Raw genomic sequence first — 13,563 nt, 5'->3', positions numbered from 1 at the left:
GGTGATCCTGACTGGAATATTTTAAAAGAGAAAGCATTTCCTGTTCAGATAATAATAATAACAATTGACTGGATTCCCACATTTACAGATGTAAACCTGGTTTCTTTTCCAGTGTACCTTGGGGCTCCCACGCCCACCTTTTAACCACTTCTCTCCTACATAATCTCTCACCCCATGCTGGCTCTAATTCCCCTCAGCCTCACATCCCTCACGCCCACTGACATCCCTCCTAAACCCTGCAATTACTCACTGCTATGTCACTCTCTTGCTCCTCCTCTCAAACCCCTCCAGCTCTCCTCCAACTGTTTCTCTATCACATTCCCCACGCCAGATTGTCACATGCACCCTGACACTCTCACTCTCTTTGACACACAGACACACATGCACTCTCTCCTGTGATAGCTCTGGGTATTACACTGCCTGTGCCTAGGGCAAATGTAGAACGTTCCTTTGTTACACTTACACTAATGAAAGCATAACTGTGTGTCACAACGCACCTACGTGGAATTCAGGCATTTGTAGCCCAAGCCTATGCAGGGCTGTAAGTATAAATCAATGAACTGATGATTTCAAGTTTAAATGCGACCCTTTTGTGTGGTTTCTTAGTTTTTTTTTACATATTAACCTCACCTGCCAACTGCTTGGAAAAGGTTGTGACCCTATGCATCACACTGCTGAGCAGCACACCATCCTAGCCTTGGTGCTGCACCTGTTCAGGGCAGGTAGTGTGGGCACGGACCAGCCATTCCTTTGCTCTGGGCCCTGTTCTTGAAGACAACCATGATGGCAGTGTGTGTGCAGATGGGGCTGTGGCAGAGTTTGGCAATTGAAATTTTAAAATGGATCAAACTGCATACATAACACAAGTGGATAAGGCAATCCACTGCCATCCCACCTACAATTATATCCAATTTATATTCAAAAGTAGGCCATGTGACCTGGGCCCCACAAATGAATAATTTTGTGAGCATGCTATAGGGGAGTGGAATGTTCTATCAGGCTGTGCTAGAGGACAGCCTTACGAGAGGTTGTGGCAGCAGAACCTGCTTACTGCTGGATGTCAGAGGAAAGTTCCTATGGCAGGTCTATTAATGAAGAGCCCGGTGACAGGCTGGGACAGCAGAACCACATTACTGTTGGATGTTAGAGGAAAGTTCCTATGGCAGGTCTATTAATGGAGAGCCCTAATGGCAGGCTGGGACAGCAGAGCCTCCTTACTGCTGGATGTCAGAGGAAAGTTCCTATGGCAGGTCTATTAATGGAGAGCCCTAATGGCAGGCTGTGTCAATTACCCCTTAACGCTACCAACCCCTGAACCCTACCAACCTTTTACTACTCCTTAACACTTTTCCTCTCTAAATCCTAAACTTTAGCAGAAGAATATCTCCTTACCCCGACTCAGCACACTGACCTTTATGCTACAAGGAAGACATTTTTAATTTTTTTCAGTACATACAACTTTTGACACAAATGTTGTCATTCTACTTTGCACGCCAAATCCCCCTACCCCCTACAACCCCCTCTCCCCCATGCAATATTTTTGATGCAACCGGTGTGAACGGAACATTCTCACTGCAGGACGGCAGAGGAATGTTCTGACATTTTTAGAAAAGCTATGTTTCCTTGGGCTCTGCTTCCTCTTAGACACCATCCTTTGCTTCTGCACTTGCCTTCGGTGAACAAGGCTGGCTCGCCCCCCTGCTGACGTCACGCCAGGTGGAAAGCATCCCGTGCCTGGAACAGGTGACAAGTGCGGCTGTGGTTGGTGACACATAGCCCTGGAAGAGAAAGGACCCGGGTCGATGGGAGGTGGCACCGAATTACGCCATGGGATCTCTGGCGCAGCCCACTTCCTGCCCTACTCGGTCGGCTCTGCCCAGTTTCCTTTTCAGCTTTCTACGAAAGAGCCGAGCTGGGGCACCACTCCTCTGCTCAGACTCTGCACACAGTCTTAGCTATCAATAGTACAGCAGGTGTAGTGGCACCAGGAATTACAGCACCCAAGCATCGCTGTCACTGGCTACCAAGCCACTCCATCGGGGGTGATCTTCTCTGTTCCCACTATGCCCAAAGACACCCCTGAGGCCAAGTCACGCACAGACCAAACAACCATTTCCCTGGACCCAAGGCCAGACTTTCAGTACCGGTCACAGAGATATCCCTATGTCCACATGCTCCCAGGTGGGTTGGGTGAAGTGGGCATCTCTCCTACCCACATGGGCAGAGGGATCTGCTGCCAATCCAGCTGAAAAGGCAAACATCAGAGAAGAGTGCCCACTTTTATTATAGGGACACACGGCTTGTAAAGGAATAGAGCAGTTCTGTACAGTGCCAGGTCATGAAGTGAGTTTGCTCTGGGAGCTATATGGTGCAGACTTGGCTGGACAGCAACACAGCACTATATATGCACAAGTCTACAATAAGTATTTTTTTTAAATAAATTGGGATTCAAGCTGATGCCGAATAAAGGGGTTGGAGTTACGAAAAGCGCAGCCTGACAGTCAACGTATACATTTATGTTTCAAAAACTTTTCTGCGAAGAAATTGGCAACAAGGACAAATGTGACAGAGTATCTTCTGGCTTCTTTATTTGGTCACAAACAGGCTGCATTTTAAAATATCTTACAGGGTTAAGGCACCTGCTGCAGGAATCTTTGTGTTCCCAGCAATTTTCCTGGGATTTTAACAATGGCAAAACACTTCTGGTGGTTAATGCGCCTACTGGACGGATCAGTGTTTTGTCTACTCACAGTTTTGACTCATCACAAATTTTCATAGAGGGTTAATGTGCCTGCTGCAAAGCGCATTATTTAACATGCAGGTTAAAGAGTTGTATTTTATGTAGATACCTCATTGGGTTACTGCTTTTGTCATAGTGATACGTTTGTTACTTGCAGTTCATAAATTGCACTCATTCTAATATAGCACAGTGATTTATTATCAGACATCAAGGAACTGCGTCGAGGAGCTACATGTAGAATGCAAGGCGAAGGTTTAGAACCTTATGTTTTACGCAATGTTTCATTATTCTAAGGTTGCTAAAATGGGTTAATCGGCCTAGTAATACAATCTGTTTAGTACAGACTACCCCAGCCACTGCCTTACAAGCTGCGCGTCTCTGTTTTCCTCCATTGTGTTGGCACCTAGGCTCTAGATAGCTCGCAACAAACTCAGCATATTTCACTGGGGCTCAATACGAGCTGCTGGACCCGGGATCAAACTGGTTGCCCCTCATTTCCTGCACTGGTGGGGAGTGCAGTAAAAGATAAATCATCGTATTTGGAGTTAGCCACTATGCAACTTTCCATAGTCATTTTGGAATAGTTCTGGTGTTTCACTTCAGAACTGCAGTACACTTATTACCCTTAAGCCGGCATTTGTTGATGGGCTAGGGAACACTCCTGGAGGGAGCTGGATTGGCTCCGAGTCCAGTAAGGGACTGGCACTACAGCAGTTTTTCAGAGTTGCGTTTAGCAGCCCCATCGCAGCCCTACGCCCCTCAATACATTGCTCGGTCCCATTGATCTGAGATGAGTCCAGAGTCCCTAAAGCTTTACAGCCAAGGGCAAGCCTTGCACATTGGCTGCAGGGAGGTGAGCCTTATCTCCCAGAGCCTGAGACCCACAGTACACCAACTGCAATGATTTGTCGGGCTGCAAGGGGGCAGTCGATAACAAGACGAATGAGTCTTGGCTGAGCGCCTTCTCCCACCACCCCAGCTCCCCTTAAGTCACTAGGGACTTAGGTGTGCTACACACATAGCCACATAAGTATGTGTCAGGGCTCTCCTGGGACACCCCCTGCAGTGACCATCTCTCAGTTTTCTCCACAGTGACTCACAAGCAGTGATTCAACAGCTTGGTGTTTCAAGTGTACCTCCTGAGGGCCCGAGAAGCCTGTGGGGGGTATAGATGTCTGGCATCATACATATGTCACACCTCATCGAGTGAAATCGGTGGTGACTTCATAATAAGCTGTTGTAGCCCGGACTTTCCACTGAAGAAAGAAACTGGTGAGTTATAGAAAACAAGTACTCTATTGCTCACTGGAAATTACAATAGAGTAACTAGATCGCTCACTTGAATAGGGAAGGGGTAGGTAGGGGCTTCTAAGAAAGTGCTCAATTGATCTAGTGCACTGACAGAAGGTCATTTTTATATTATAACAGAGTTTAGATGTTAAGCTACTCTAGAGAAGACTTTAAAAGAGCTCTTTCAGCCATGGGGTCTCTTGGCACTGGGAGGGTAGAAGCCAAAGAAGGCAAGCAGACAATTACTTAAAAAGGAGAGTTTCAATGTTTTTTTCCTTAACAGGAGAGGAAGAGAAGCCTTTCAAAGCTTGAAGGGCTGAAGGCCCCAAAGTTGGAGACCAAGACTGAAAAAGCCAACTCCCCCAACAGACTATGCATGGCAGGTATAGGGCCTGATTATGACCTTGGCGGATGGGATACTCCTCCCGCTGTATTACAAGTTCTATCACATCCTATGGAAATTGTAAAACGGCGAGCAGGATATCCGCCACATTTGTGACGGACTATCCCATCCACCAAGGTCGTAATCAGGCTCTTAGTCTCTCTGTTCTGATGTTTTTACAGCGCTGTTATATGAAAACTGTTATTTATGGTAAATAACATAATTAAGTCCATAAAAAACCCCAAGTAAAGATATCTAGAAGCAAGTCAAGTTTTATGGAGTATCCTGAAGTTTAAGTGGTTAAAGGCAGATAGAATAGTGAGGGGCAAGTTGTTGCACAAAGACATAGCCAGAGCAAAGCTTCTTACCAGTTGAATGTGTCAATAACCACCCTACAGAATGCGATGAGTGACCCCTTTTTTTCCCATCGCACAAATATTCACTGGCCTTGGACTGAATCAAGCCCCATAAAAGATTAGAGGCCCCCTGTGCTGCAGGGGCCTCCATTACACCCATGGAGTTTGTCTCTTCTCCAAACCCTACCGGACTTTCAGCAAAACTGCACTGTACAGCGAAAATGTATTCTGGTTCCTTCAGAACAAAACAAAATTCCCAGTTACTTAGTAAGAATGGTCCACTAGTGTTTTAGGTCTGGCTTGACAACAAAGCTGTCACCAGACAGTATGTGATCATCAAAAACAAATCTTTAAGAAGCAGTACAGACAGAAGCTTGGGCTTAGCCCACATGTTGATCTTCACCTCTCTCAAAGCTCTTGACTGGACAAAAGATGTGTGACTGTATCAATAAAATGAGCTTGTATGGCACTTTTGCCTTGTAGCAGAGCTTATGCTCAATACAGTAGGCCTGAGGTGGTTATGGTGACAAGTCAAGGATAAGTGCCATAGATCTGAATAATTCATTCCGAGAAGCTATGTAAGATGCCATGGGGCCGTTTGTTTATCTTGAAAAGCTACAACTAAGATTTAGGCCTAACTAAGTCATTTGTAATAGGCATATGTTAAAGTCAGTAGGCTTTAAAGGCGGTTGTCTGACAGCCTGTCATGGTAAAAAAAGATTGTGTCAAAAATATCGTGGAAGGAATTATCGTCCAAAACAGGTAAAAATATAGATTTTCCTGCATTATATATAGACTTTAAATTAAGAAACGTTCCATATTAAAACTCACATAATGTAAAATAAATAGAACAGAACAATACCCATCCATTTTGAAATACATTTACTTTAAAATATTGACACTCAAATAAGAATGAAAAAATAGCAAACATATGTACAACCAACAAAAATAACTAATTGGAAATATGTAGTTAAACACATAAAAATAATATGTACAATTTTAAAATAAAAATACAATTTACAAAAGAAAAAATACACATACATTTATATTTACAAATAAACTACCAAGTATTACAAACAATAACAAAAAATGAATTGTAAACACTTAAATGACAAAAATGGAATACTATATATATATGACCAATATAATAAATAGTAAAGTTTTACACCCCATCAAAATACCTCATTTTACTTAAATATAAGCATTAAGAAACAAAAAGCATTGCTAAATAATAATAATAATAATAAAATTAATAATACTTTTTACACAATACTTTCCTACTATTTCAACAACCAACTACTAAAATATAACCAACCTTTAAAAATAATGAAATTAAAATATGCTAAAATTAACAAATTAAACAGAAAAAAATAAAGTACAAAGGTAACAATGTACATAATTAATAATCAATTAAAATAATTAATTTACAATACCAAACTAATTACTAGGAAATTTATATAATGAATTAATTAGCTTCCCACCCTATTCCCTTAAAAACCAACAACCTGCTACTACATTATAAGTTACCAATTAAATTAACAAATAAACTCAGTGATTGAGTATTCTGAGATGGTTTTGAATGTTGTACTGGGCATGGCCCCAGAGGGTTGTTCTGAATTGGCTGCTTAGGGGTTCTTCCCAAGTTAAGACAATGACACTTGTGAAAGCCTGTAGGGCTTCGTTTCATAATGGCAACTACAACATTTCGTCCTAACATGTCGCAGCCACTACTGCTCTGTCATGTAGCTCAAGAAGCACATGAAGTCTGATTCGGCAGCCTGGCCGGTACTCTGCAATGCTTTCCTCCCCTTTTTTGTTTGTTGAGAATTGCCAAATATTTCGCCCACCGTGCTTAGAACTTTGCTCCTTTTCCTGCCATTCCTGTTTTTGAATCGCTTGTCTGCCTTCAGCTAGGGTTTGCTCTTGAACACTGATCTACTTCAACTGCCTAACAGTCTGCTGCACTTCTTGGTGCAGAGGCTTTTGTCTGCTCTCCTGTCCTTTTCTCCGGATGCGTAATCTCTTTCAGAGATACAAAACTAACTGCCTACTAGTGTTTGCCTCTAGTTACATAGTGCCTGTCAACAAGGTTGTTTCCTACTTAGCCTTCGCTCAAAGAGAAGCAAGAATCGTTCACAAAGCACAGTCCTGCTCAAATGTAAAAAAGAAAAGGCCTTTTTTATATATGTGGGTAAGATTTGGAACAATCATCCACCAATATCACACATGCAGCTCAGAAAACACCTAATAAAGCCCCATCGTAGGTGACATATCAACCTCATAGCTGTTCAAATGTCAAACACAGCTACCAAGAGCCCTCTTTCTCTCCTCTCCTTCCCTGTGCACGATTTTCAGAGTCGCTAATCCAGCTACTTTGCTCCAGAGATGTCCCTCTCCTCTCCCTATATAACTTTGGGTTATAGTGCTTAATTTGGGCCGTTAGTTGGCATCAACATTAATTTCGGGGTCTGGAACTTGTTCTTCATCATCAGACTTTGACCCAGTGCAAGAGAGAGAGGCAGAGAATAGAGAAAGAAGGAAGAAAAAGATAGCAAAACAGTGATAAAGGGAGAAAAGAGGGAAGAAAAATTACTTGCTCAAGTGTTGTAAAAAGGTAGCAAGTGCAGGGTGGTGGAAAAAAAGAGGCATGAGGTAGAATCCAGACTAGGCAGGGTCAGTATATGGCTACCTTGATAAACAGTGGAGAGCTCCAGGGAACAACTGTGGTCCCCAGCGCTTATTTTTTCAGTAATTAAGCATCATTGGTACATACTTGTATACAAACGTTTTATCTTGAAAAAACTGGCACACAAATTTGAAAGCTTCATGTAACAGAGCAGTTCAGGTAATCTGAGCTGCTGCAGTGTGTATGCAGATGGGTAGCATCTGAAATTGCTGATCAGAGACGCAGGTGGAACCCTCGCTCAGTTACTCATCTGTGAACTGTGAGAAATTACGAGGCTGCTAGTCACAGTAGAAACATACATGTGAGTATTAACTCACTAAAAAAATGAAACTGGGTTTTTTAATGGGTCTTTGTGCTCGTGCACTTTCAACTTTCATGGCAGATGAGTATTCCAATGGTAGGTTTCAGTTGCACTAGATAGATAAGTCATGACATTGAACAGCTATGAAACTCTGTTTCTGATGCCTTTTCCCAGCAGAATCCTTCATCTGTACGTCTTTCAAAACGTTTTCACCAAAGGAGAAGACTAGACTGGTTTTGAGTTTCAACGCCCATGTGTATGTTTGTGCCATGCATTCCGTGTGGGGGAAGCGGTTTGGTTGCGCTGTACGACTCATTGGTGCTGTGATTAAAATGAATCTATTGCCGTGCATGTGAAAGAGATGGAATGGCAGCACCACTGCTGAAGGTCTGAATGCTGTTATATATGCTGCAATATATCATATTTGGAAATGAAGACACCTATTAGGGCGTTGCTTTCAATTATGATTTACTCTGGAATTGATGTCTTCTGGGAAAGGACCACTCACAACAAATATTACATATGTCAAATACAAAATTGTACCATGCGAATATTCTCAAAATAAGACTCGCTAAAGGTTCTTCAACAACACAATTTAGAACAACACCCTGTATACAATTCATTGCTCCTGCAGAGAAAATACCATGAAAAATAATTATTTGCACACTAACAGAATAAGTGAATTTCTATAGACGCCATCTGCACCTCCAGTGTGGCAAACTAAGGGCCTCATTTGGAGTTTGGCGGACGGCTACTCTGTCACAAACATGACGGCTATCCCGTCCGCCGTATTACAATTACCATAGGATATAATGGGATCGTAAAACGGCAGACAGGATATCTATCACGTTTGTGATGGAGTAACCCCATTCGCCAAGCTCTAAACACGGCCCTAAGTGTCATTCTTCGAACCTAGAAAACATGGATGCACAGTTCCAAAAGAGATCTAACGAATATCGATCTAACCCTACCCCGGGGGAGATCAAGATACGTTCCTGTGGGTAACCTAAGTCTGGAACAAGTTTCCTCACTCAACAGTTGGTGACATGCTTCATCATCAGGCTTTGCTCCTCGTCAGACCGGCACAACGTCTGACAGGCCCCTCGTGGGGGCTCTTTATCGGAGATCTTTTGAAGAAAAATGCCGAGAGAGAATGCAATAATGTGGGACTGGTGTAATAAACATGAACTGTTAAAATTGACTAGGACCATGTAGTGAAATGTTTAATGAAGATGTGACAGAAGCCGCCATGAAAAGGCTGGCGGAGAACGAGGTCGTAATCCGCAGGGCAGCGCGGAATGCAGCGCTGCCCTCGTGTATTACGATCTAAGCCACCGCCAGGCTGTTGGGATCATGGAACCTGGCAATGCCCACCAGGGTCTTCATGTGGAGGTCGGACCACCACAGCAGTGGCAGTCCTTACTACCACTGCAAGGCTGGCGGTCTAATGAGGCCCTTTGTCTTTTAGATGACTTAGAGCGGATCTTCTCTAAAATACTGCTCTCTAAACTTGATGAAAGGGGGTCAGATCATAATTATTCACCTGTAGAACAATGGGGCTTTCAAGCAGACCATTCCACAATTGATCAGTTCTTAGCTTTATGGTCACTTGTGAAGATGACCATTGAAATAAATCAAAGGCCATGTTGCTGCTTCGTGGATTTCCGTACAATATTTGCCAGTTAATAGAGGGAGTTTATGTGATAAACTGCGATCTTGGAATGTCCCTCAGAGTTATTGTTCCTAATACAAAACCTATATACATCAAATTGGAAATATATATAATAAATATATAAATTATAATAAGGGGACCAAAGGGGTCTATTTCTACTTGTGTCCAATATGATGTATATAGGTTTTGTATTAGCAACAATAATTCAGAGGGACATTCCAAGATCGCAGTTTATCACATAACCTCCCTTTATTATATCCCTACATACATATATATATATATATCAGATTGGGCCAAGGGTGTGTACGATTTACTCAGTGTATTAAATTAATCAAGCTCTATTTCACCTAAAATGAGACATATCCTCATAACCTGCTTAATGTATGCAGATGATCTCGTTTTGATAGACTATTCGCCCAGGGAAATGCTGAAAATATTGGATATTTTTGCAGAATATTAAAAGGAAAAAGTTTAATGATACATATGGAATTAAAAAATGTGTTAGCTTTGGGGGAAAAAGTGGTTCATTTCAGTTGGTTTTTGGATGGATTAAAAATAGAGAAAGTTAAACTGTATAAATATTTGTCAATTATTCTTTCTACAAATATAACTTGGAAAAAATACATAAAAATAATTACATCCAGAGTTCATTAAAAGGTCAAAATGTGGTTTATGGAGGGCTGTCACACACATCACTTTTAAAAGTGATTTTAGATAAAATCCCGAATTCACATTTTATGGATCAGAAATGTTTATGTGTAGGAAGAAATGAGGCGTTAGATCTAGCTGAGATTATTTGTTTATGAAGAATGTTAAATCTTCGAAATGGGTCAGTGATACAAAGCATACCTTGAAAAAAGCATCTTGGTCACATATGTCTGAGATATATTTTATTCCTTAAACAGAGTGCCTGTAAACAATGGAGTAATTAAACAATCGTGGGTATGTTTGCGGGAAGCACAATGCAGTGAGTTTAACTAAACAAGGTTTTTTTTTTTAATATAAAGTGTTAAGGAATACTTTCTGTCCTCCAGGGTGTTTGGTGGTTGGGACCCATTCCTGAAAAAACAATTAAACTAGAGGGCTTCAGCAATGAGACTTTGGAATTATAGGATGCATCTTGCACAAGAAACTTGATTAGTTTAATGTTCAATACTTTGGGTAATTCTAATATGTTTCCCTATCTTTTTTACTTGCCAGATCCTGTACTTCGACATGAAATTTTATTGTATAGGTTTGGTTGTAACCTCATTTGAGGGGTCGCTAGGGTGGCTACTTTTTTAAGGAAAGGGGAGTTTTTTTCATATGCCCCTCCCTTTTCTTTAACAATTCCACTTCTTCTCACGTTTTAATAGACTGTCCCTTATTTTTAGAACTGCACTGTAAAAATTTAAAAACCTCTGTTTTTAAAGCTATGGGGTCCATGTGAGATATAATGCTATAAATGTGCCGTCCAGGATGCGATTTCATGATGTTATGGTTGGACTGGGGCTTTTTGTTTTTAAATCTGTAAGAAATCTGGTTACATTTGATTTGTGCTTTGACGGGTAATTTGTTTGAAGGGTTACTGGGTGTCATGGTTTTATGGAAACATTTCTTAATAAACATATGTTGCAGACTGATTCAAAATCAGTTTTCAAGTGCCCACTCTGTAAGTCTGTGACTGAGCCTGGCTATTTACAACTTCTTCGAAGCAACACTCTCAAAGTGGAACATACAATCAGGTGTCCCTGAAAACCGATCTGTGAATATATAACAAAGAAACACGAAGACTGCAGGTAAGATATAAAACATATAAAAGGTTTCAAAACCACTGGTCCAGCAGCCTCTTGATTTAAACCACTGCTGTAATTACCTTAGTTGGGTTGTCACATTACCTTTTGGGTATAACCATAAAAACATATTTGGCTTATGAACAGAGGATGTCCATACTGAACAACATAAGTAATAGTTTTGACCACAATAAAAGGCCCGATCTTTTAATTTATTACTTTGTTTCTACTAGTTTCTTTGAGCTTCTAATCCCTGTATACCACATTCTGAATTTTATTTCATAAGCTTTTCCCACCTATTTAATAGACACCTTTTCCATCCCACGCAATTTGACACTTTAGGAGCTCGGGTGTTAATTACTTTGGGCCTCCTCAAACAATTAAATCACTCCTAGTGGAGCCACATGAGTTGTAGCAAACGTGCTGAGACACTTCCCTGCTCGGTGCAGTTAAGTGGCTCTTGCAACCCTAAGCTACTCTCATCAGTTCGCCTCTTTCCTACACTTCCCAGATCCTAATTTACTATTATCTGAATTTTTTCTGGTACCACGCGACAGCCTTCCTTAAAGGCTGATTTCACAGCAACCTGTTATGTCTGAACACTACAGCCCTTATTATTTAACATTCAGACACTTTGTTTTTCATTACATTTTGTATTATTTACACCCTAAAACTGCACCATAATTCCATGCCATTTCGCAATGAACATCCTGCTCTTTTTTAAACAGTGCTCTGCTTAATGGCTGAGTGAAACAACAGTCTTCCTTGCTCAGCATCAAACTGAGTGTGTGCAGATGTGTCTGCATGTAACCGGTGCTGGGCCTTCTAACCCAGCAGTACAGCATCAAAACCATTTTGACAAAGGTTTACAGTGGGTAAGAGTATTGATTAAGGGTCTCATTCGAGACACAGATCTAAAAAAACAGACCACCCAAACTGTTTTTAAAAAATTGAAAACTGGAAGGTTTTCACGAATAAGAACCCACCTCTTCACAATGAACAACACCCTGAATACTGAGGCAATGTAAGAATAAGCCCAGATAGGGGTAGGTACAGGAAGGAATGGGGACAGACTTGGGAGCCAAGCACAAAATATCCTAATACTTCATCTGTTTCTTAGGCACTGTACTCTTGCTTCCTGTTCTTAGAATTGATCATTTATTACCTCCAGAAGTACCAGCACGAATAACTTTTAAGCCAAAGATGACAAACAGATTTTATGTTTTACCCGAGTATTGACAATTTGTACAATGCATACAGCATCATTTGGCAGAAATGGGTCATCTTTTTGCTATCCACAGATTATTTTGGTCTCCAGGAAAACACTCGAGAATCAGACAGAATCCTACTTGCTAGACAAGTTTGTAGGCAATGGATCAAACACGTAACCACAAAGGATAGTGCTTCAGGTAAAAAACTAAAATGAATCACAGCTGCAGTTCTCTTATGGTACATAGGCCGAGTTATAAAAAGGGTGCTTTTACTCTATGGATCCTATGATTATGGCCTGCCCTATAATGATCTCTGCGGAATACACCTTGCGCAGTTTTCTGTTATGTTCAGGGGTCAGACAGACATTTGGCATACATTTACCTATTAAGAAAGGCAAGAGTTTCCTAGGCTGTAAAAGGGGCTTAAAAAGAGAAAAAATTAATGTGTTCCTATGTTAACAGAAACTGAATCTTTTAAGTATATATTGATGGAAGGTTGACTATGCTTTGTTTGAAAATTCGTATTAGCTGATGAAATGCTTGCTTGAGATAATGAAATATTTTCACCTATTTTTGTAGGAATGTTCCCAAGGCCTGATTACTCACTTTAATTCTCACGAAAGTGATCAAAAAATATGTTCCGTAATTCTTTGACTTGAAAATCATTATTATTATATATAATCACAAATTGATACACTACATTATATTGGTCACACAACAAACAATGCTCAGAAAAACGAATTTGGAACGGCTAAATGACAAAATATGGCCAGGTTCTTTGTTATTAGCTTGGTGATAATAAAAGACGTTTCCAACTAAAAGAATGTGCTATGGATTACTGCATTGAAGCTCTCCAGTACAGATATTTGATATTGGTGATGACATAAACAAGAATTTGCAATGCAAGAGGTCTCCCATTTGCTTGAGTTAGAGCTCTTGGCATTGTAAATTCATAACTACACATTTCTTGCCACATAAATTAGTCAACACAGCCTCACAATTTCGTATTTTCCTGCCATATAATTCTAGTGACCCTGCATATACCTAAAGCAATTCTATTTACCTCGTTCCTCTTCCTCTATCATCAGCAAAAAAAATGAAACTGTTGCCATTTAGCATCCTAATTTAAATCTGACATGCTAATTCCAATAGA

The 13,563-nt window shown here is 40.8% G+C and overlaps 1 protein-coding gene across 1 annotated transcript in view; it reads right to left on the bottom strand.

Annotated features, from left to right (window-relative positions):
* Positions 1–13,563, bottom strand: part of NFKBID (NFKB inhibitor delta) — a 102,940-nt gene that overhangs the window by 39,191 nt on the left and 50,186 nt on the right. The window lies entirely within an intron of this gene.

This window comes from Pleurodeles waltl, chromosome 7 (assembly GCF_031143425.1).
Source record: "Pleurodeles waltl isolate 20211129_DDA chromosome 7, aPleWal1.hap1.20221129, whole genome shotgun sequence".
NCBI lineage: Eukaryota > Metazoa > Chordata > Amphibia > Caudata > Salamandridae > Pleurodeles > Pleurodeles waltl.
The sequence above is the reverse complement of the archived record's forward strand: the minus strand, read 5'-3'. Positions and strand labels throughout refer to the sequence as shown.